We start from the raw sequence: 25,407 nt of genomic DNA, 5'->3' as shown, positions 1-25,407 counted from the left end.
TCTTTATATCTTTGATAAAATATTTAAATAAATAGGTCGCCGACGCCGTCCCCGCTTCCAATACCCTGGACCTTCTTAGCCAACTAAAGCTATAGTCATAATCAATCCAAAGAGGAAAAGTATCCAATAGGGCATGCCATGTGGAAGGAAAGACGTTTTAAGTTCTTTTCTCCTCCTTTTGAAAGCTTTTCTTGTTAGTACAGAAATGGGAAATTACTGAGATGTGTGCAGATGCTCTTTGATCCTGAATCATGGCCAACATCCCAAATCAATGGCGGCTCTCATTCTTGCCAGATCTAGAGTCTTTTTCAACACGATGCCTTAAGCAGTTATATTAGATGACTAGAATCGGCTATTCTTTTGCCATCATTACCTTAGCACCCCAGTAGAACAGTGCCTGTTCCCTATGTCAGAAAACTCCTGCTGTGGGTACAGTGTAGAAGATGGTGCTTTCTTTCCTCCCCAGAAGTTGGGGCCTTCAGCCAATATATCCCCATATTTTAGGTCTCTCTTTAACTTAAGGATATGGCCTTAGGGCAGAAAAGTCAAGAGTATCAGAAAAGTCCTGACTGACTTTTCACGAGGCTTCTTCTCCAATCCTTGCCTCTTCTCTTTTACCTAGACCTGGAAGCAATGAATGGGCAACTCAGCCTATTTTCCCCATGGTTATCTGCTAAATTAGGCAACATAATCTCAATTTCTACACAGAAATTCACTTTGTACAATCAAGTTCCACAGACAGATGTATACAGTATATATGGATAAATGAAGTAACACCTCCTGCTCTGCAAATAATAACATCCTGAAAAAATGCCAAACCAGACAGGAAGTCAGGACAATAGGCATAAACTTGGATTTTCCTGAGCCAACTTGGATGTCAGGTCACCTTATTCAAAAGAAGTTTTAAGAAGAATGCAATATCAGTTCCATACCCACAGAATGCGGAAATCATAAGCATATCTCAGCATCGATGTGACTTCAGAGTTACCCTCCAGTCTAATATCTAGACTAGAAGCAAACCAAGTAGCTCTTGTCCCATTTCCCTACTTCCCAAATGAAGAATACCCTGGGATTATTATTATTATTTTTAATATGAGCATGTGACATTTAATATGAATGGTGTAGCTCCAGAAACGGAGAGAAGATGAAGCCGATATCTGATTGAGGATGCTCCTCAATCCCCAGAGGTGGACTCTAAGGAGGGGCTATTTAATCTTATTTAATCCCAGGTCTTTACCTCCTGAAAGCTAGCATATGTCACTGGCATTTGGCTTTCAGATAAGTCTGTGTTTTGCAGATTCTGCAAGTGAACCCAGGCACAGCTGTTTGTCTTGTTGATCTTTTGGAACTTTGGAAAAGTGGGACACATAAGAGAGCTAGCTGTGGATGGACCCGACTAAGGCTGCATGAAAGTTTACTGCAGCAGAAGATGCCTGCCTGCAGCTACTGAAGAAGAAACCCGTTTCCATCCCAGCTCCCGCAGCTAGCCTCCTCCCAAGGCCCCCACAGCTAGAATCAACATAAAATAGGAAGCTTTTGACGACTGGAGAGAGTTTCTCTCTATGGCAGACGGGCACTGATTAAAATAGGACGGGATGCAATGAAAGCTTGTAGTACGGTGGCAAATGCGGGCTTGTCTGCTGTGATCATGGTTTGTCGCTTTGGATGTCCAAATGCAGTCTTCAGCTTGTCAACTAGGTGGTTCGTGTGAGAGAATAGGACTTTTCAGCTTAGTGTGGAGAGTGCGGGGCAGGACGAGACAGCCTTTTGTAAAGATCTTGGGAATATGAACCTCTCATCTCAATGGCCTTATATAGGAACAAGTGGCATGTAAGAGCAGTGAAAAGGATTAGACAAACTCCCATTGCCAATACTACTAGGACTGTTGTTGGTAATTCATGATTCTCTCTCTTGCAGGGGACATCTATGGGTCTAACAGGTCTGGTCTTGAGCCCATTGGACTTACTGGAGTTAAACAAAAAGGTTGGCCTCTAGAGGGTGTACTAGGTCTCGAGTCTGGTGGAGATCCAGTTAAGGACATGGTTGGATTATAGTTTTACATGAAAATGGGCAAATTGAAAAATTTTGATATCTGAGTAGCAGATTCTGCTTAGACCCTCCTCTCTTTGCACCTTATTTTTTAAGGGTCCTACTTCGAGCCTTCCTCTCTTTTAAGTGTGGAGTATCTAAGAAGCCACTCTATGTCCTCCTCAGACCAGTGCAAACCACAATGTGGCAAGCAGTTGGAGAGAGTGTAGTGGGTGGCTTAGTCAGGCTGCCTTAAGCTTTAGTGGGTGGCTAGCTTTCCCTGCTCCAGAGTTAGGGCATGCCTGAGGAAAGGGCACCTTATAAGGCCAAAGAAGCTAATTGTTAGTCTGTTTCTGGCCAAGGATTCAAGCCAGGGGCCAAATGGAATTCTAGGCTCACACATCAGCCAGCCCAAATTGCCAGGATGTTCTATTAGGGCTTGAGGGCATGATTACTAATGAAGGGAGTGGATATCTGCCTGCCTTGGCTCACCCTTCAAGGACCCCATAGGTCCATAGCACAAGATCCAGAGGTTCCAGTTTTGGCTTCTTATAGACAAAACCAACCAATACCATCTTCAGCATATAGATAAGGTCATTCAGTTCAGTTCAGTTCAGTTGCTCAGTCGTGTCCGACTCTTTGTGAATGGACTGCAGCACACCAGGCTTCCCTATCCATCGCCAACTCCCGGAGCCTACTCAAATACATGTCTGTTGTGTCAGTGATGCCATCCAACCATCTCATCCTCTGTTGTGCCCTTCTCCTCCCACCTTCAGTCTTTCCCAGCATCAGGGTCTTTTCCAATTAGTCAGCTCTTCGCATCAGGTGGCCAAAGTATTGGAGTTTCAGCTTCAGCATCAGTCCTTCCAATGAATATTCAGGACTGATTTCCTTTAGGATGGACTGGTTGGACCTCCTTGCTGTCCAAGGGACTCTCAAGAGTGTTCTCCAACACCACAGTTCAAAAGCATCAATTCTTCGGTGTTCAGCTTTCTTTATAGTCCAACTCTCACATCCATACATGACCACTGGAAAAACCATAGCTTTGACGAGACAGACCTTTGTTGGTAAAGTAATGTCTCTGCTTTAATGTGCTGTCTAGGTTGGTCATAGCACTCAGAATTCGAGGAACCAGGATTGATCCTTTCCTCCAACTCTTCTCCCAGTGCACCACTGGTCTGGGAGTCAGGACAAATGCATGTCAGCCCTTTCTCTGCCACCTTCCTTGGGATATCAGGAAAGCTCTCTTTAGTATCAGTTTCCTCATCTGACAAATGCATGGCTCACACTAGGCCTTCTACAAATCCAACATTTAGTGATTCACTATATTATCACCCACTCCTAATGTTCTGTTTGAGGGATTTAGTATTTTTATCTTCTTTAAAAAAAAAAAAATCAGGAATTTGAGCCTGTAGCCAATGAACTTTCCTCCCCAGTTATGAGAAACAATCCTCAGAATCCCAAGGAAACCAGGTCCAGGACTTCTCCCAGGGGAGGTTTCTGCATGCGCATAACCTACTCTGTCTTAAAAAAAAAAACAAAACTCTTGACGTCCTTCCCTCCAGTAAAGTCAATGACTTGCAACTTCCTTTCCCAAGTCCTCACAGAATTTTAGGCAAATTAACGCAGGAGCATTTGATCTTCTCCCCAGATGTTTTGATCACAGAAGGGCCACATATGTGCACACATTCCTGGATATTTTTAGGTTTTTTTTATAGGCTCCAAAGTTCTAACTGCTTTTTCACTCTGTGCTTTGTGGCCGCTGCTGGGAGATGTTCCTGCCAAAGCTGCCAAGGGTCTGATGGAAGGGGGCCTGGCCCGGGAAGGCTCCCCGAAGTTGCTCTGAGCGATCCTGGATGCTGCATGGCTTCAGTCCCTGAGGCCTCTCTGGCCACTAAGAGGAAACAAACCACTGCCAGGTAAGACTTATTATGGGTTACATAGACTCTCCCTGGAAGAGTTCTAGCTGAAAGTCTCCTAAAAATCATACCAAGGCCCCAGTAAAAAGGTTAACAAGAAACAGTGGAGAAAATATCGGGCAGAAGGTCAGAGATGTGACTCTGGCTCCTTTATAACCAGTTTCCTCTACCAGGCCTTAGTTTCTCTGTCTGCAAAATGGGATACTTCGTACATGTAGAGCAGGGTCTGCAAACTATGGCCTGCATGTTGGCAGCCTGTTTTATTAAATAATGTTTTCTTGGGACAAAGCCCCAATCCCATTTGTTTACACAGTGTCTGTGGTTGAGCTACAGCACCAGAGTAGACTAGTTATGACAAAACAACATTGCCTGTAAATCTCAAATATTTACTCTCTGGCCCTTTAAGAAATAGTTTGCTGACCCCTCATGTAGCAGATGGGCTTCCCTGGTGGCTCAGTGGTAAAGAGTCTGCCTGCAATGCAGGAGACTCAGGTTTGGTCCCTGGGTAGAGAAGATGCCCTGGAGGAGGAAATGGCATCCCATTCCAGTACTTGTGCCTGGAGAATCCCATGGACAGAGGAGCCTGGCAGGGTCCCAAAGAGTTGGGCACAACTGAGCAACTAATCACGCACGCATGATGTAGCAGATGCTGCCTTCACCATTCCAGGACATGCCAAAGGCATCCTACTGCCAGCAACTGGGACTCTCCTCCTTCCCTTGGGGGAGGGGTTATGGAAATTGATGTGCGCGGGAGCAGCCCTCAGCCGATGACAAATGGTTGGAGATAGCTATCCCAGCTCCCTCAGCTTGCAGGTGGGACAAACGTGAAATGAGTTTCCTATTGTCTCCTGGATGTTGTGGTAGGACTGAGCCCCAGATGCCCACAACAGTAGCCCCCTCATCACCATACCATGTGTCAGCTTCCTCCTCCGTCTCCCCTCTCTACTCTTCCAGAGCTGCTTCCTGGATTCCATTCCCTATCAAAACCTCTTGCGCTTAGATCTTAGACTCGTGGCTTGTTTCTGCAGGTGCCCAGCCTAAGCAGGACATGAGTCTTGCACACCTTCTTCTTTCCCTTCCCTGGCATCTGATCTAACTAAGCTGCCCATTCAGTTCTGGACTCGGGTGAAAGGCGACAGGGCAGGATGTAGGGATGTTTTCCTGAGCAACCATCACGGTGCTGGGTGACACAGTCTGGAAGTGCAGGGGAGTTTGTGCACTGTGGGGTTAACCTTGACCATGGGAGGGAAACTGACAGATACGTGCACCCTACTCTTCCCCTCTTTGGACTTCAGCGAAGTGTGGTTTCTCTTTGGAAACCTTTCAGGGGATTTCCGTGTGCTGAGAGATCATGCCTGCTGAGAGACCTGCCGTGTTTCTTTGGTGCCTCATTGAGTAGCCACTGGGTAGGGGTTATCTGTGTGATAGCTCCTGCGTCTTCCTTTGTCTTGTTTCTGAATCTTTTCCTCACCCTAACCACCCTAAGTTTGTACCTCCCAAGTAAGGTTCCAGTCTTATATCCTTGCCTCAGGCTCTGCTTTCCAGAAGATGTGAGCTAAAGCATCAGATCAGATCAGATCAGATCAGTCGCTCAGTCGTGTCCGACTCTTTGCGACCCCATGAACTGCAGCACGCCAGGCCTCCCTGTCCATCACCAACTCCCGGAGTTCACTCAGACTCATGTCCATTGAGTCGGTGATGCCATCCAGCCATCTCATCCTCTGTCGTCCCCTTCTCCTCTTGCCCCCAATCCCTCCCAGCATCAGAGTCTTTTCCAATGACTCAACTCTTCACATGAGGTGGCCAAAGTACTGGAGTTTCAGCTTTAGCATCATTCCTTCCAAAGAAATCCCAGGGCTGATCTCCTTCAGAATGGACTGGTTGGATCTCCTTGCAGTCCAAGGGACTCTCAAGAGTCTTCTCCAACACCACAGTTCAAAAGCTAAGGCATAGAGTTGGTTTAAATATCTCTTAAGGACTCTTTCAGCACTGACATACTAGACCTCTACTAAATCCTATTTTTTGCCTAGTGATAAAAAAGATATTGTATATCTACTGTGTTGGACATGAGACATCATTTAATTCTCACAGAGATTAGTTTTTGAGGTATGTTAAGGTCTTGTTTGTCATAATTCAAATTAGACTGATTTGAATGTTAGAATGTTATTACTATGATAATTATTATTATTTGTGTTCTATATGCTAGACCTTGAGTTATACTTTAAAGGCATTAATTGATTCTCATTTAAACCTTATTGGGTTCTATTACCTTCACAAGAGGAAAATGAAGTTCAGAGAAGGTAAGCCATTCATCCTAAGTAGCACAGTAAGTGGCCAAGCCAGAATGTGAAACCAGATCTGACAGTTTCCAAAGGCCATGTTCAAAATTGTGTACTTTATTACATTTGATATAAACAAATATAATACTCTTTGAAAACTTTTTCTTTGAATAAACACTTCACCAATTGAAGATATATGGATGGCAAATAAACACATGAAAAGATGCTCAACGTCATTAGTTATTAGGAAAATGCAAATTAAAACCATAGTAAGAGGGACTTTAGCAACAGTTAGAACTGGACATGGAACAACAGACTGGTTCCAAATAGGAAAAGGAGTACGTCAAGCCTGTATATTGTCACCCTGCTTATTTAACTTATATGCAGAGTACATCATGAGAAATGCTGGGCTGGAAGAAGCACAAGCTGGAATCAAGATTGCCAGGAGAAGTATCAATAACCTCAGATATGCAGATGACATCACCCTTATGGCAGAAAGCGAAGAGGAACTAAAAAGCCTCTTGATGAAAGTGAAAGAGGAGAGTGGAAAAGCTGGCTTAAAGCTCAACATTCAGAAAACGAAGATCATGGCATCTGGTCCCATCACTTCATGGGAAATAGATGGGGCAACAGTGGAAATGGTGTCAGATTTTATTTTTTGGGGCTCCAAAATCACTGCAGATGGTGACTGCAGCCATGAAATTAAAAGATGCTTACTCCTTGGAAGGAAAGTTATGATCAACCTAGATAGCATATTCAAAAGCAGAAACATTACTTTGCCAACAAAGGTCTGTCTAGTCAAGGCTATGGTTTCTCCAGTGGTCATGTATGGATGTGAGAGTTGGACTGTGAAGAAAGCTGAGTGCCAAAGAATTGATGCTTTTGAACTGTGGTGTTGGAGAAGACTCTTGAGAGTCCCTTGGACTGCAAGGAGATCCAACCAGTCCATTCTAAAGATCAGTCCTGGTGCTCATTGGAAGGACTGATGTTAAAGCTGAAACTCCAATACTTTGGCCACCTCATGCGAAGAGTTGACTCATCGGAAAAGACCCTGATGCTGGGAGGGATTGAGGGCAGGAGGAGAAGGGGACAACAGAGGATGAGATGGCTGGATGGTATCACTGACTCGATGGACATGAGTTTGAGTGCACTCCGGGAGTTGGTGATGGACAGGGAGGCCTGGCGTGCTGTGATTCAAGGGGTCACAAAGAGTCGGACACGACTGAGCAACTGAACTGAACTGAACTGAAGAGGGACTCTCTTGGTGGTCCAGTGTCTAAGACTCTGAGCTTACAATGCAGGGGGTCTGGGTTCGACCCCTGGTCAGGAAACTAGATCCCACATCCCACAGCCAAGAGTTTGCATGCTGTAACCAAAGATCCCATGCTGTAATGAAGATTGAAGTTCTCACAAATAAGACTGGGCACAGACCAGTAAATTAATACATTAAAAAAAACAAAACAAAAATACCATAGTAAGATACCACCATACCTAGTAGAATGATTAGAATTAAAAAGACTGACCAAACCGTATGTTAGTGAGCATGTGGAGGAATTGGACTCTAACACACTGCTGATGGAATGTAAAATGGTATAGTTAACTCAGAAAACAGTTTGCAATTTCATAAAAAGTTAAACATCAATTGAACATGTGACCCAGTCAATCTACTTTTAGGTGTTTACCTAAGAAAAATGAAAACATACATCCACTCAGAGATTTTAATATAACTGTTCATGGCAATTCTATTTCTAACAGCCCCAAAATGAAAACAGCAGCAGGTGGATGGACAAATTGTGGTATATTCATATAGTGGGATACCATTCAATAGTAAAAAAGAATAAATTTTTGATACATGCAACAACATGCGTGACTCTCAAAATAATTATGCTGACTGAAAGAAGCCCTATAAAAATGAGTACATCCTATCTGATCCTATTTATACAAGTGATAGAAGATGCCATAAGAGCAACAGAAGGCAGTGGTTGCCTGTGTGTATGTGGGATGGGTGTGTGAAGAGGGATGAGAAGGATAATAAAGGAGCCCTAGGAAACTTTGAGGGGTGGTGGATATATGTTCATTGTCTCCATTGTGGGAGTATACACATGTCAACTCTCATCCAATCATACACTTTAAATATATGCAGTTTATTGTAGGACAGTTGTATCTCAATATAGCTGTAAAGTACAAAAATAAATTCTGTGTGTAACCGAGCACCACAAGAGATGACACTGAAGAATTGTTCTTTTTCATTGTCTTTTGGGATTGCCCATGGAAATTAAACCAATGGTGAGGGAATTAGCTGACTGATCTTTTCTTGGCTAATTCAGAATGGTGTAGCCAAAGTGGGAAGGAGGTAGGGATGCAGTACTGGCAATTTGGAGATGGTCTCTTTACCTTCTTGAGCCTCAGCTTCCTTGGCTGTAAAATGGGAATGTCTCTTGTGCCCTGCCTTCCCCACGAAGTTGATTTAAGGAAAAGTAAGTGACCTTGCTCTCAAGTATGAATGACCAAATCTCCCAGTTGATATAACGTGTACATGACAAGCAACTGGTGGCAGACCCAGGCCTGGATGCTGTAGGCCCACCGTGGTGGGTGGTGGCTGGGAGGTTGGGGGAGGGGGCTGGGAGCTCTTACAGACACCACCTCTGGAACTGGCACAGACCATCTTTCTTCTGTTCTCTGCTCCTCTGTGGTTTTGTTAACAGATACTCTTTGTCTGGTTCCTCAGGCTCTTTCCTGTCTCTGCTTCTCACCTGCTTTGCCTGGCCTCACATCACTCTCTGCATTTTCTGCAGCTCCCCATGGATCTTCTGCTATTGAGGGACTATAGCCTAGACCTGCCCACCCACCCCAAGATCACGGAGAGATTGGGTGCCCTTGTTCAAGGTCACCCCAGGCACTGGGGACCACAGTTTGGTGGGAGAGACAGACACACTTCTCAGGGCTTCTCCAATGAGGAAATGGGACAACCGAATCCAGAAGGGTGGGTGAGCCTTGGTCTGATGGAAGTAGGACCGCATTCTAGAGAGAAGACATAGGATCTCCTCCTTCAGGGGCGAAGGTCTGGGATACTGGGACACCGTGAATGACTTAATGTGATCCCAGTGCCACAGGAGGTGAGGCTGAAGGGTGAGCCATACCATAGAAGTGAGGTTTAGTGTGCCAAGTGCCGAGGGGTTTGAGTTCAAATCTGAAGGCAATGGATAGGTACTGAATATTTCCAAGCCTGGGTGTGACATCCCTGTTCAGGGGGGCAGGGGGGGCAGAAGGGATCATTTGTGGGGTCCTGCTCACACATCCCCCAGGAGGGTTGCTTTCTCTCTAGAGCTGCGTTTCTTAACTGTGGCACTACTGACCCTGGGGATGGATAAGCCTTTGTTAGGGGCAACTGTCCTGTGCCTTGCAGGGGATTGAGCAACAACATGTTGGCTTCTGCCCACTGGATACTTGTAGCATTCCCCCAGTTGTGACAACCAAAAATGTTTCCAGATGTCTCTTGGGTGGCAAAACTGCTCTCTGTTGAACACCACTCCTCTAGAGTTTTTTTTGTTTCTTTTCCATTTTTTTTTTTTTGAGTATAATATGTATACCAATGGCCCCTCCTGTATTTGCTCTCTTCTCTCCTTCTAAGGCTGGGCAGTGCCTGGCTTCCAGCCTTTCCACAAGGCACATGGCTGGATGGTGTCCTTGGCTCCCCATACAGCCTGATCTCAGCACCTGTGGCTCCAGTTCCCTGCTCACGGGGGCTCTGGCTGGGGTTGGCTTCCTGGAGCCAGCAGCCAACAGCTCTGTCCACCTCTGTACCAGGCCAGCAAGGCACCTAATCCACTGTGGGGCACACCACGTGGTGCTGAGGAGACTCCTGGATGGGGTGCCACCGAGGTCGGCTGAGACCAGAGCTGTCCAAGCCTATTGGCTGTGTACCTTCTGTCCCTTTCCCCTGCTGCCTGCCAAGCTTGGAGCCTGGAGGGACGAGTCAGCTTAGGAAGGCTGCCAGGGAGAGGGCACCGGACTGGGGACAGAGGGCAGGTGGTGGCAGCTGGAGGCCATGTGACTGCTGGAGGTTGTGTGTGTCACAGGGCAGAGCCGGGCTGCCGGCTCATTCCTGGGCTCAACCTGAGAAGGCCTCACATGACTTTGCTGTGGGAGTCTGTGTATCGGGGGTGGGAGAGGAAACTGGAGGGAGGGGGAAGTGATTTGAGGATCCAGGCTGGAAATTCAAAATACATTTATGCATCACAGGCAGATATTCATCACATGACCTCCCTGATTTTGCTAATGCAGAAATTAGACTTCGGGAGCACACACACACACACACACACACAAAATGTATCTCACCCCCTGCTGTGTGCAGGCTGTGATGGCTGAGAAGGACATTAGGAATGTAGGAGAGGGAGGGGGAGTCAGCCATGCCACCCGCCTGCATCTCCCAACCTGTCAGCAAAACGAGAACATAAACCGGCCCTCAATTCCAGTGCTTTCCATATGCTCATTGGTATGTGAACCTCACAACAGCCCACTTCCAGTGAGAACACCAAGGCCGGAAGAGGTTCCTCCACTTTCCCTTTTCTTCCTTCCTTAGGTTTTCAAGGTTTAATCTGGCTTTGTTTTTGCTTTAATACTTCCGCTATCTGCTCGTTCTACCTCACCATGGCCCCAAACAGCATAAGCTGGCAGGTCCTTCTCGCTGATGGGAGGAGGTGAGGGGTCATGAAATCACCCTAAGTCTGGAGGCGGTGGGTGGGGATGGGCACAGAATCCCCGTTGGAAGAGGTCAGAAATGCAGGAGACCAGAGTCAGGCAAGTTCTCATGCCGCCAGGGTGAGAATCAGCACAGTGAGCTCTCAGAGCCCAGGAGGCTCCTTCCCTCAGGACTGAGAGGAAAGTCCTAAGGTTCCTCTGGCAACACAATCTCACAGCCTCCAGTGGGCCAGAGACTGTATTTAGTTGTGCTAAAATCCTAAAGACCTAGATCAGGACTCCTAAAACCTATGTCTTCAGCATCCAAGGGGACAAAACTTGTGAGCAGGCTCTGTCCCCTCTGGGAAGAGAGCCACCTACCGCGTGCTTGCCAAATGTTTCACCTCGAGGGTTATTACTTTCAAAATAACATTTAATATATTTAATCTCATTACATAAGCAAGATATGTTCAGTGCAGAATATCTGGGAAAGCCAATATAATATAAAGAAGGAGGTTAAAAATTCACCATCATCTCACCAATTTGAATCAACCACAGCTCAAATTTTGGTTTGTAGTTTTCTCATCTATAGACTATAAAAAAAAAAACAGAGTAATTATATATATACATATAAATATACAGCTTATATATATAATGTTTATATGTATACATATAAATGACTGAGGCATAAAATAGTAAGACCATGGCCCTCCAGGCTCCTCTGTCCATGGGATTCTCCAGGCAAGAATACTGGAGTGGATTGCCATGCCCTTCTCCAGGGGATCTTCCTGACTCAGGGAAGTCCATATATAATATAATAGAACATAACATAACATAATATTTATAAGTGATTGAGGCATAACATTTAGTAAAAGACATACATTTTAAGTTTATAGCTCAGTACATTTTTACATATTATTACATCCATGAGACTATCACTCTGATCAAGATATACAACATCTCAGAATCCAGAAAATTCCCTCCTCCCTTTCCTCAGTCAATAACTACATCCATCTTCAAGATGTAGCTGGTATTCTGACTTTCATAGTTTTGGATTAGATTTTCCTATTCTTGAGTATAACTAGATTTCCACAGTATTTATTCTTTTTTTTTCTTTTCTTCTTCTTCTTTTTTAATCTAAAAAAAATAGCCATATATTCACATGAATCAGCCATGGGTGTACATGTGGAGAAGGGATGATCTGAGAGAATAGCATTGAAACATGTATATTATCATATGTGAAACAGATCGCCAGTCCAGGTTCGATGCATGTCACATGGCGCTCAGGGCTGGTACACTGGGATGACCCTGAGGGATGGGATGGGGAGGGAGGTGGGAGCGGGGGTCAGGATGGGGAACACATGTACACAGTATTTTTTCTTTTGTGTTTGGCTTTGCTCACCCAATCTGTGGCATCTACCACAAAGCCTAGCCTAGAAAAGGTACTTTGCACTGGCATGTGAAAACTCTGTTGGATGCATGTTGAGTGAATGAGTGAGTGAGTGAATAGATAGGCTTTGGTGGTGAGATGGTCTTCTGTGTTTTTTTGCTCACTATCTGGTGGTCCCCGTGGAGAAGGGAGAGCAGTAGGGTGGCTCATGTCATAATCTGGGAGACAGCAGATGAACCTGAGCTAAAAGGAGGCCCTGGGGAGAGTGAGGAGGGTGCCTGTCTGCCTGGCACTCACAAGGGTTGGGTTGGTGCCCGTGAGGACAGGACCCAGGGTTTTTTTAGAAAACACATCAGGGCTGCCACTTGACAGTGAGGTGACAGGCTAACTGTCAGTGTTCCATGGCTTTATGTGGAGCCCCCACCTGGGTCTGCCCCTGTGGGCTAGGAGCCCACTGTCCCCCTCTAAGCACGTGGGAATCATGCTCAGCAGTGGCTTGGGGTGATGAAGAAGCACAGAACGAGGGGTCTGGAGCATTTCTGGAAAGCACATCACTGGAACACAGAAATGCCTGGAGAAATGGTGCCCCAAGAATCCTGTACCCCAAGAAAGAGATGCATGCTCTTTAGGATCAAAGTCACAGCATAGCTCCCAGACAAGGTACCCCCTTTTATTATTCAAAATTCTCAAGGTTGAAAAGGACCCCTTTTCTGCCCCTCACCCCACCTGGGGCTTGAGCCCCTTTGACTTTCTTTCCAACACAGGCTCAGCTTTCACACCCACCTTTTTGCTTATTCTACAATCAACATCCTAGCCTAGCCACCATCATCTGTCACCTGCCCGACTCCAGCCACCTCCTTTCTCCATCTGCTCTTGTTTCTTGTTATCCATTCTACTCTATAGCCAGGGGTCAGGTGCTCTCTACTGTTCTAGCCTTGACAAAGTGTCTGGATATAGTTGGAGACGGAGCAATATTACTGGAGAGGGATGGAGCCATGGTCAGCAGGAGAGAGCTGCTGGGCTACGCAGGTGAAAGGAGGAGCCATGGACAGAAAAGTGGGGAGCCACTCTGAGATGCTGCTGGGGCTAAGAGGTCTGAAGTGGGAGGGACAGGATAGGCAGCATTGGGATGACATAGGTGGGCCTGAGCCAGGCAAGGTTTTATTATCTTCTGAAGATTAATTTCCCTTTAGGGGAAAGGATTCCTTGGGCTTGGAAATGAATGGGTTGTGGGAGATTAAGAGGCAAGGGATGTGCTGGTTTTGGTTTTTGTTTTTTCTGTAAGACGGGAAAATTGCCTTTGGGAATGTAGGAAATCAGTTCTCCATGAGTTCATGAGCTATTGGGGTAGAAGACAGTCATGCTATAAACTTCTAAATCAGATGAACAGGCCTCTGACAAACTGTTAGAATGAGTGCTGATTATTGAGAGTGTTTATGCAGCATGTGACCTGGCGTGGGCTGTTAATGCTGTCCTGGAGACAGCCAAATTTCAGATCAGCAGTATTTTGGGGTTCCACTTGGAAAGAGCCCACCCCTCAGCTGACTGGTGCTGTTCTCTGCCGGGTGATTTAGTGGTCAGACTTGCTCAGTCAAGAGGGAGCAGCATCACGACAAGGCACCTGTGCCCATCTGCCAGTTTGGATGAACAGCCAGATCACAGGGTCAGTAATGCCTCCTGGCCAGAGTACATGAGCCGAGCAGCTGTCCCTGACATGCTGGCCAGGAGAGGTCCTCTTACCAAGGCAGCCAGGTCACCATGGGGAGTGTGAGGTCTCCTATGGTCAGAAGGGTATGTGAGTGTCACGGCTATGGTCAGAGGGAGGCAGGAAGCCTGCTCTTGGCCCCTCACACAGATATAAATCCAGGAAGCTGGAAAGGAGGCCATTAAGGTCAGGATGGAGGATACTCCCAGCATCCCCTGCTGCCAGAGGGATGGGTCCATGGTACACTCAGAGATTGACTGGGAGAAGAGATAGGAGCGGAGCTTGCTGCAGTTAAATAATTCCTAGATTGCAGAGCATCTCCAAGCTTTATTTTCCTCTTTTGTAGAACAAGTAAAATGAGATGAAGGATGAAAATTGCCCCATAAATTGAATGATGTTATGTGCATCTAACACATTATTTTCTCCAGGAATTTTCATGTTTAGTATTTTTATCAGCAAGTTGGAGGAAGCTAGTGTATGCAGGCTCATTACATGTGTACAGAAAAATTCAGCTAGGAAGGGTGGTTGAGACACAGGTAAGGGAGACCTCGGGTTGCAGGATCTGAAAACTCTATATTATCCTGGTTTCTCTCCCCTGTGTGCCCTCTCTGCACGACCCTTGGAAAACACAGTGCCCCTATAGGAGCTCCATGCTTATGATGTGGCTCCTGCCTCTCTCTAATTTAGGGTTTCTCCACCTCAGTGTCGTTGGCACTGTGGTTTAGTTGTGGGGGCTGTCCAGAGCCTTGAAGGATGGTTCTCTACCCACTAGAGGCCAGGTGTAAAGAAGGAAATGGCAACACACTCCAGTATTCTTGCCTAGAGAATCCTGTGGGCAGAGGAGCCTGGTGGGCTGCTGTCCACAGGGACGCATAGAGTCAGATACGATTGAAGTGACTTAGCATGCTTGCATGCATTGGAGAAGGAAATGGCAACCCAGTCCAGTATTCTTGCCTGGAGAATCCCAGGGACAGAGGAGCCTGATGGGCTGCCATCTATGGGGTCGCACAGAGTCAGAAACAACTGAAGCGACTTAGCAGCAGCAGCAGCAGCAGCAGCAGCAGCAGCAGAGGTCAGGAGTGCTACCCCTCCTCTCCTTGGGACAACCAGACGTCCCTGGGAGACAAAATTCCCCCTAGTTTGAAACCATCTTTCTAGCTTCATGCTTTGAACATTTCTGCCAGCATCATATGTGGCTTTGGTCAGATCAAAGTACATGTGGCTGCTTTAAATAAACAAAGGTTTTTCACACCTTTTCTATATCTTTGTATACACAGATTCCTCCCTCTATCATCTTTCCCAACTCCTGCCTTTGAAGCTTCGTAAAATCTTGCTCATCTTTGAAAACTCATCTCAAGCATCCCTTCCTCCAGGACACCGTCCCTGAGGCTCGTGGCCAGTGAGTGTATTCACAGTATACATCTTCTGGAGCCCTGGTTGCATGGGATTTCAATTTTTTGCTTGTGATTCTATCTCACTGGAATATAAGCTTCTTGAGGGCAAATCCTGTATCTCCTTTACCTGTGCTCCCCAGTGCCTGGTACACAGCCTAGCATAGAGGTGGGCTCAGTAAATCCTAGTTGAGTAATATCATTTAATGAGCTACTACTGGCTGGTCACAGGATATAAAATGCTGTAGTCCAAATAAGGTCACTTTTTAGATCTCATTAAAGCCGGAAGTCTAATACTCCATTCTCAGACAGCACAGCAAATCTCATCTCATGTGCAGACAAAAATCAATTTATTATTATTTTAATCTCCAGGATGCCAGAGAGGTGCAGGGGAGTTTCCTCCTGTGAAAAATCTGTCTGACTCTGCCCTTGAGAAAACACTGGTGTGGCTACAGTAGGTAGCCCTTCCTCTCAGAAAGACGCAGAGTGAGGTTGGATGCTGACCTCAGCCAAACATCTTGCTTGCATCCCTCCTGAGCTAGAGGCTCTGACCACATCTTTCTTAAAAATATGCTCCCTCCTGTCCCAGAGCACAGCCCCACCCTGCAGCTTCCAGAACCCTTGGCTCCGGGACTTTCTCCGGCTCTCCTCTTTGCATTGTCAAAACGGAACAGACTGTGCAGAAGGAACGCGTTTGGTGCTGAGACCGGAGCCAGGGCACTATGCGCGGATCCAGACAATCTGCTCCACTCCTTCCAAGGAGAGAGGAAAGGCTTTCGTACTTGCTGACAACCAAGTCAGCGATGGGAACATCTCTGGGTGACCAGGGCTAAACAAAGCTAGAGATGTACACCCTACGCTGATGCACTTTGAAAAATAAAGGGCTTCTAGCTTTAAATACCGTGGTTTCAGTGTGTGTGTGTGTGTGTGTGTATCTTAGGGTGGTTGTGGTGACGCAAAAGCTGTCAGGTCCAACCTCCACCCAGAGCTTGAATTGCATTGACGGCCCCTCTTCCACACTTCCCCTGGACACCTTCAGGGACCGAAACTTCTCACTGTTAGATAGCTCTGTCTAATAGAAAGCTTTAGGTCACTTTGATGGTTTATCCTTTTGTCGTAAGTCCAATTCTTTCCTCCATTTGGAACTGGTCCAGTGTTTCTTCCCCAGGAAAGATTTTTAGAGGCAGCCATGTTTGTTACCACCCAAATCTATTCTTCAGGCTAAACAGACCCAGTTCTTTCAAATGTCTTTCCAGTGACAGTTTTGAGTCTTCCTGCTTCCTGATTACCTCTTTCTTGTCACCACATAAGTGACACAATACTCTGGTTGTCTGTAGTTCTCACACAGTAAGTTATTTGGGATGGACAAGTTTTCCAGAGGGTTGAGGGGCTACCTCTTTAGTACCACACTTTTAAAAAGCATGACAGAAAGCATGCAGGATGCGGGCCCCTTGTAGCAAGCATAGATCTCTATCATTTTTCTTTCTGATGATTCTCATCACCTCTGACATAATCTCCTGATACTTCTCCCCACACACCTCTCCAAGCCTCTTTGCTCACCATCTCCCAACAAGACTGGACTTTCTGTGCCATCAGAGAAAGAACAAGGACCAATGAGAGGAAGCCACAAAACGTCAGATTACGTGTGGACCTGAGAAGCACCTTCTCCTGGCTGAGTGGTTCAATGAAGAAAGGGGTGCCGCTGGCCGGGAGCGGGATCTTGGCTTCAAGGTGCAAGCAGGGCCTTCCCTGGTGGCCCAGTGGTCAGGAGTCCACTGGACAATGCAGCGGACACAGGTTCAGTCCCTGGACTGGGAAGATCCCAGACACTGTGGAGCAACTAAGCCATGGGACACAGCTACTGAGCCCAAGCACTGCAAGGACTGAAGCCTGAGCACCTAGAGCCTGTGCTCTGCAACAAGAGGAGTCACCATAATAAGAAGCCCATGCACTGCAATGAAGAAACCCCGCATGTTACAACTAGAGAAAGCCCGCACAAAGCAACAAAGACCCAGCACAGCCAGAAAATAAATAAATAAAAAATTTTTTTAAAAGGTGGCAAGCAGAGAAACTTATCAGGGGTGTCCTTGGGGTGGCTCCACAGGTACGTCTGCTAAAGACTGGACTAGGTGCTCCACAGTCTCCTCCAGCTCTGGATTTTGTGGTTGTAGACAAAGATTCCACAATGGGGTTTTATGTGAAATGAAGGCTCCTGGGTGTCCTTATGACAGTTCTGAGAGAGGGAATGGAATTTCCAGTGCCTTCAGCCAAACAGCGGTGTGGCTGGTGGCTGAGTTGAGCCCCTCGAGAAGAGGACACAGCATGAAGAGTGTGGTGACGGGCAAGAGGAAGGAGGGGGTGACTCTGCCGCCTGTGTTTAGAGGACTTAAAGGACACGCGCTTTGAGACCTCCAATTGGTCTGGGAGTGTCTGAAGTTCTGAAAAGTATAGGAGTAGAGTCTGGGACATTGTCCTGGAACCATTTGCCAAGTTCCTGGACACCAGGGTGGCCACTGGGCTTACTGTAAATGTTGCAATGTCAGTGTTTTCACAGAATGCTGGAATCTCAGGTCTGGGTGAGACCTTGGCATCGGTCCAGTCCAACCCCCCAGCGCTGGCACGCCCTCTGGAGGTCTCATCCAACCCCTGCCAGACACCTTGATGTTTCATTAAAGGAAATGATAGATGGAAATGATCGACCATTGGCAGGTAAATAAATATCTCCCCTCTCTCCCACTCCTCCCTTTGCATGATAGGAAGCTCCCTGCCTTCTGAGACAACTCACTCCAACTTGGGGTGGTTTTGCCCTGAAATCTGCTTAGCTGGGTGCTTGGTGCCTTCATAGGACACTTTTTTTTGATTGATTCTGTGTTATCTGAGGAATCAGGTGTTACTTATTACAGTTGCTTATGATCAACAAACTACTAACAGCAAACTTGTGCCAGGCACTAGGTTGAGTACTTTACAAACTAAACACAAAAGTCAGGCTTAGGAAAACTCCAGTGCTTACTGGGTCATAGCTGGAATGGTCCCCAGATGTCATTTCATTCAGTCTTCTTGTTCCAGAGTATAAGATCCAGACTCAGATATTAAGCCACTGACCTTAGCCCTGTCATGGATGGATCAAAGTCATCTCCCTAAAGGAGGTGTGGTCACCAGGATTTCTGGACAACTTGTCTTCCTAAGGAAGCCAGTCCTGCAGGAATGTAGTTAGAAGCAGTGGTTTCCTTGAGGGTCACACAGAGACCCGCATCAGAACTGCCCTACCCATCTGTGTCAGGAGGCTGGGTTAGAGACCTGTTCTGCAAAGTCCAGATGAAATGGAGGGCATTCTCTGGCCACTGTGGACGGCAGAGAGGCAATGACAGTCTCAGGTCAGGTTCCTTAGAAGCAGAGGCTGAGAAAGGGTATTAGGTCTCACGGTTTATAGAGGGAAAAACCTGCAAGGGAGGGAGATAGAGAAGCAGGATAGGGAGTGGAAAGGAACAAATGCCAATGTGTTTGAGCATAAGACTACCAGATAAAATACAGAGCGTCCAGTTACATTTGAATTTTGGAGAAACAGTGAGCAATTTTTACTACAAGGATTTCTAAATATTGCATTGGACGTGCTTATACTAAAAATGTGTGCTTTGTCGATCTGAAATGCGAATTTAACTGGATATCCTGTATTTTTATTTCCTAAATCTGGCAACCCAGTCTAGGCCGACCAATCAGCTCTGTGTGCCCCAAACTGCCAGATTACCTGGGTTGTGAGAGTTTCAGTGCCCTAAACTGTGGTCTCAGGTAAAGCTTAGCCTCGGCCTAATCTTTGGGGAGGGGGTGGAAGTGGACTGACACTCTGGAACCTAAAGCGCATGACCAAAGTGTCCCCTTGAGAGGAGGGCACTGCCGTTTCAGATCCCTGTTTCACTGAGTCATCCCTGTGCTGGCTGCAGTTGCGGAGTGGCGGGCGCTGGGGGAGCGGAGTGTGGAGCCAGGCAGGCTGACCTCCTGGACAGGCAGCTCCTGTTTCCTGAGGGCAGTTCGCCCAAGAAAGGGGGCAGCTGTGAGTCGATATCAGGCAAGCAGGTCACACTCATAGCACCTGGGGGCGGGGTGCAAAGGGGCCCAGAGTGTCCCATACCATCTGCTCCACCATCTACAGGCCTCCAGCCCAGAGGCTCTACTCCACCCTTCAGGACAAGGGATGAAAACTAAGCCTGACTCCAGCCCCACTGCTCAGTGGGGTAGCTCCTCTGTCCTAGGCTGGACGTATGGGAAACTCCAGCGCAGACTGGTTGGGATGTGCTGCCGAGTTCACAAAGTTCTGTGAGAGCCCAGAGGAGGGGCTTTCATTATTTTCCTAACTGGGAGAAGGACCAGAACAGATTTTACAGACAGAGGAATATCTGCACCAGGCCTTGAAAATGAGTGGGAGTCTGTAGGGTTGGGGGTGGAGAGGCGAGGGGGTGGTTGAGGATGGGAAGGGAAGGGGCAGCTGAGGCATAAAGGTCAAAGTCCTAGAGGCTGAGGTGTAGAGGTACAAGACATAAAGAGGTCTTCTCATCAAGTCCCCCAGGAAGCAGTTACATGGGGCTTTAGTTTCTTTTCCGCAGACTGATCCCTAAGCCAGGCAGGCACGATGCCTTGCTAAGGTAGTAGATTCTACTGGGGCAGGTTTTGTCCGAATGACAAAGTATTCAGGCAAAGGGCTGAAGGGCCTATTTTCTGACCTAGGCTAATGCTTTGGAAAGTGCTGGCGGTCCTGCTGACTTGGGGATGCCCGGACACCTGGGGAACGTCCCAGATCCTGGCAGGGGAGGCCCCGCCACCCGGCCCTGGCCCAGATCCATGGGAAGACAAGCTTCCTTCTCACCTTTCCAGTATATCCTGAAACCAGAAGCCCCATGACACTGCTCTGGGATTTCAGCTCTGGCTGAGGCAGGATACCCACGCTGCTGAGAAGCCTGAGAAGCTTCTGGGACAAAGGTGCAGGGAGGGTCAGCTGGGGAGAGTGATGGGACCCAGCCCAGATCAGTGTCCCCATTTCTGGGCTGAACTCGGCCAGCATTGTAGAGCTCAGCGTCTGATTCTTCCAGTGGCCTTGTGATTTCTTTTCAGCCCTTTGCAGAGGGAAGGAGGGCTATTAAGCCCTTATTCCAACAACTTACTTGCTGTGTTTCCTTAAACATGTCACTTGGCCTTGCTGAGCCCACCTTCACATCTTTACTAATGACAAAAACATCAGCACTAGCAACTAACATCCTTGTAACATTTGCCAGCTTTCACGATAGCAGAGTCACATAAATTTTCTGATTTAGATTTCTTAGCAAATTGTGAAGTGGGTGAGTGGGCAAAGTAACATTAGTATCTCCAATTTAAGGAAGAAGAAATTAAATACAAACAGTGTAACTTGCTCTACTATTACAGCCACAAGGCCCCTGGGATTAGGGCTCCTGACTCTAGGACACCAAATAGACAATGATCTCTTATCAGAGTCTCAGGAAATGTCTGAGACAAGTCAGCACTTTATTGATGATGGGACCCAGGGAGCATTTGGTTTCCCTGAGTTTTCTGACACCCACAGAAGCTAGACTCGGGAGGGCAGGGTGCCCTACAATTGGCCCTGCATTCTGTTTCTGCTGCAGTCTGATGTGAATTCAAATCTCAGTGCCCTGTGCTCAAATATTTCCTTCTGAAGCCACGACTTCAATTGTTGGTAGAAATAAAATAAGATTTGACAACGTGGTGTTTCTCTTGGGATCCATTAGGGAGGTCCCAGGAGCCCCAGAGCCTGAGGGCCGGTGTCCTTTTTAGATTCCAAAGTGACTGTATCTCAGATCAGTCACTGCTTAGAATCTAAAGAAGCAGACCAAGCTAGTGCTGAGGGTTCCGAGGTGGGAAGGGTCTCTTCCAGTTGGGAGTGAGGGGCTGAGGAGAGGAGCAGACCCAGGGAAAGAAAATAATAAAAACAGCGTTAATGAAGACTGTTTAGTTTTTTTGGGGAGGTAAGAAGGAAGCAGTTGGGAAGATGAGCGGTTTGGGGCGAGCAAGAAGTTTGCATCCAGATTTCAGCACAGCTGCTTATGAGCTAAGCGAACCCAGGCCAGTCACCCCTCTTCTGTATCTCCTCACCTGTGACCTGGGTGCCGCAGGACCACACCCTAGCACCACTGTCAAGGTCCGGGTTTCCAAACGGCTGGCAGAGTGCTTGACCACAGCGGGGACTCAATATGTGTTAATTCCACTGGTTTCCCCACCTCTTCCCTTAAGTGAATCACTCGCCTAGAAAGTATGGAACTCTCTTTCATCAAAATACACAAAAACTCTGTCTTCAGATTTCAGACAAATCTGACAAAACTAACTTTTAAGATGAAAAAAGGGCTCTGGATGAATAATGAACCCATCGACTTATTTTTTTCTGACCTTGCTAGACATGCTCCCCTAAACATGCACACACACACATGCACACATATGCACACACAGAACTGGCATGCCATGGAGAAGGATGGCCAGCATCCTGCCCAGGCTAAATGTGGAGGCAGACAGGCCATTCTGGATCCCCTGGGGGAATGAGGTCTGTGCCTGGCCCCTGCTAGCAGGCTCTGAGAACAAACCACAGGCCTCGCGTTCACTGCCCACTCTGCCCCGTGAGGATGGAGCCCGGTATCCCCAGTCCGATTTCCTCTCAGCAAAAGAAAGGAAGGAAATTGGAGACAGAAAGACGAAATGAAAGCAAAACGATGGCAGGAAGGAGGGAAGGTAAGAGACCTGGTACAAGTGTGAAATCAAAATAATAGCCTCAGGCTAGTGAGATACGTGTGAACAGAGTGACGTGGGCAACCCCCACAAATAGACCTTCTGTTAAAAATAGCCTTGGTCTAAATGTGGAAAGAGTGTAAATATAGTAGCGGGTTTCGGCTTACTACTAGCCGAGCCGCCCCAGCTCCAAGTAACAGAGGCTTATTATAGGATGTGTGCGTCAGCAGCAGGAGAGGAGGGAGGGCAGACGGGCAGGCCCCGGGCTGTGGGTACAGTACCCTCCAGCCGGCCAGGGTCAGCCGGCCGCTTGTGGAGTGGGACGGCTGGGTTGCCCTAAAATGCTCTCACAGAACTCTGATGGGCAGAAAACTCCAGCCAAGCTGCGGGGTGGGAAGGAAGGAAGGAGTCATGGTGCTGAATGGAATCTGGGGAGGATCGTCTGGAAAATGCTACTCACTCTCCTCTGAAGCTTCACCAGGCGGTGTGCTCACTGTCCAGGATGCTGCTCACTCCTGGACACAGCAGGGAGCTTTCAAAGGAAACCCCTTGGATGACTGGGCTGTGTACAAAACAGTGTCCTCAGCCCTGAGTGCAGGGGACAAAACCCCTAGAAACCTGTGGAAAGTGCCAGAGAAGAATTTGATTCAAATGAAATCAGTTTGATTAAAAAAAAAAAAAAGACTTTGGGTTTTAATCTCCATGTCCTGGGCATTACTTAGTAGGTATGCAGAGCACGGTGGCTGACTGTACAGCTGACTGGCTCAGGGTGCTGCTTTCCCGGGGCAGGACCGAGAGAGAGAGGACTGTTCTGTGGGAAGCTCAGTGCTGTTCATTCTCTTGATCAGGTGCCCATGGAGTCACTGCCCATGTGGGTGCTAAGACCTGCTCCTGGCTGCATGTCTCATCTAACCTCTCAGGGGACCCTCATTATTCCCCCGATCTGTCACTCTTTAACCCAGGTCATCCCCCCATATCCCCCCTCTCTGCTCAGCACATGTTTGTGTATATATCATATATGCACACATCCAAACACACACACACATACACACACACAAAGTTAGCGGTCTGAGGCCCATTTCCATCAAGAGCCCTTTACACCCCTTGCTTCCTCCCCACTCTGGCCTCTTATTCCCACTGTGTCCCTCTGTTTGCCCTGCTCTAGCCCTCTGGCTGCTTCTTTTCATCCTTAACCTTGAGAGCTTGCCCCTTGGAGAGAAGACACACGTGGGCCCTCTAGCTGGATCTTCAACTTCTTCTTCTCAGGCACCACTGAGGCTTGCTCTGTGACCCTGCCCCTCTGGTTCTGCCATCCCCAGAGACTACCTTACTGATTTAGCTCTTGCCCCAGGACTGATGCCCTTATCATCTCGCATCTACACACTGGTACTGATCTCCCCAGTACCATCCAAACTGCCCTGAAAACCAACTTTCCAAGATGCAGGCTGAACACTGTCACTGCTCCACTCAAAATACTGGCAGTGACTCCCCATGGCCTGCTGGACAAAGTTCACCTCTTGGAAGGCCCTTACTTGTCCTCCCACCATCTGTATACCTCTTCTGAGAAGCCTTCCTGGCTCTCTTCTAACCCAAATCTTAAGTTGTTCTTATATACTTGAAAATGAATCACGAGGCCTTATCCCATGTCTCAGTGAGGGGCCCTCTCATGTGCTCCAACAGAGCTTATAAGTTCCTTTTCTACCACACTTATCACTCTGTGTCAGAGTTGTCTTTTTAAACTGTTGTTTCACCCAGGGATTTGCTGCTGCTGCTGCTAAGTCGCTTCATTCGTGTCCGACTCTGTGCGACCCCAGAGACGGCAGCCCACCAGGCTCCGCCATCCCTGGGATTCTCCAGGCAAGAACACTGGAGTGGGTCGCCATTTCCTTCTCCAATGCATGAAAGTGTAAAGGGAAAGTCAAGTTGCTCAGTCGTGTCCGACTCCCAGCGACCCCATGGACTGCAGCCCAGCAGGCTCCTCCATCCATGGGATTTTCCAGGCAAGAGTACTGGAGTGGGGTGCCATTATGACTACATAAAGGCAAGGTCTGGGAGGACTTGTTCATGCCATATCCCCAGTGCCTAGCATGGTGTTTGGTTCATTGCACCAATTGAAATGGGCTTCCAAGGCTCTCTCCTTCTGCTGTGGCCCGAATATTTGTGTCCCCTAAATTCATATGTTTAAAACCTAATCCCCAATGTGATGGTATTTGGACACAGGGCTTTGGAGAGGTACTTACGTCATGAGAATCCGCCAATTAAAAATAAAAAAATAAAAAATTAAATAGATAACTAACAAGTACCTACTGTATAGCACAGGGTAACTCTGATCAATATTCTGTAATAACCTAAGTGGGAAACGAATCTGAAACAGAATAGATGTATCTGTATTATAACTGATTCCCTTTGCTGTACACCTGAAACTAACACAACGTAGTAAATCAACTGTGGTCCAATATAAAATAGAAATCTTTTAAAGAACCTGCAATAAAAAAGCCCACCTGATGGGATTAGTGCCTGTATCAGAAAAGACAGGAGAGATTTTACCCCCTGCCACGTGAGGACCCAGCAAGAAGATAGTGGACCAGGAAGAGGGCTGTCCCCAGCACTCAACCATGCTGGTACTCTGATACGGGACTACCAGACTTCAGTTCTGTAAGAAGGAATTATCTGTTGTTTAAGCCACTCAATCTATGGTACTGGTTATGGCAACCCAAGGTGATGAAGACAACTCTACCTTCTACAGAGGCCACCAGCTGTTTCCAGGCTCCTCTGCTATTTTCTGTAGCCCCTGCTACCGGCCCTTTGTACTGGTGTGAGGACCACCCAGATACAACCCTGAGATGGTGAGCCTGGAGTCAGAAGAACTGGGTTGGAGTCTCAGCTCCACCTCTTAACTGTCTGCCATTGGGCAAGTTGCTGTACCTTTCTGGCCAGTTTTCTCAACTGTGAAAAGGGTAACACCACTCACTGCATGGGGTGACTGTGAGGACTGAGAGGCAGAGAGTGTGGGGCTATAAGCACCTGTATAGCACCCTTCAAATACTGGGGCCTTTGTCACAGCCCTCACCCTGACGGCCGTGCTTTGGAGACCTGCTCAGATCCAGTCGTGTGGACTCAAGCTGCTGTTTGGGCTCATAAGGATGTCCTAGAAAGCACTTTTGCCACCTCTCTGTGTTAACAGCTCAAAATCTCCAGATACTTCTGATTGCCAGGACCCTTTTGAGCACACAATTATTTTCTTCCTCAAAATCCTCAAAAAGAAAAAGGCTTG

The sequence above is a fragment of the Bison bison genome, unplaced genomic scaffold (genome assembly GCF_000754665.1).
Source record: "Bison bison bison isolate TAMUID 2011002044 unplaced genomic scaffold, Bison_UMD1.0 scf7180017864243, whole genome shotgun sequence".
Lineage (NCBI taxonomy): Eukaryota > Metazoa > Chordata > Mammalia > Artiodactyla > Bovidae > Bison > Bison bison.
Note: the sequence above shows the minus strand (reverse complement) of the source record.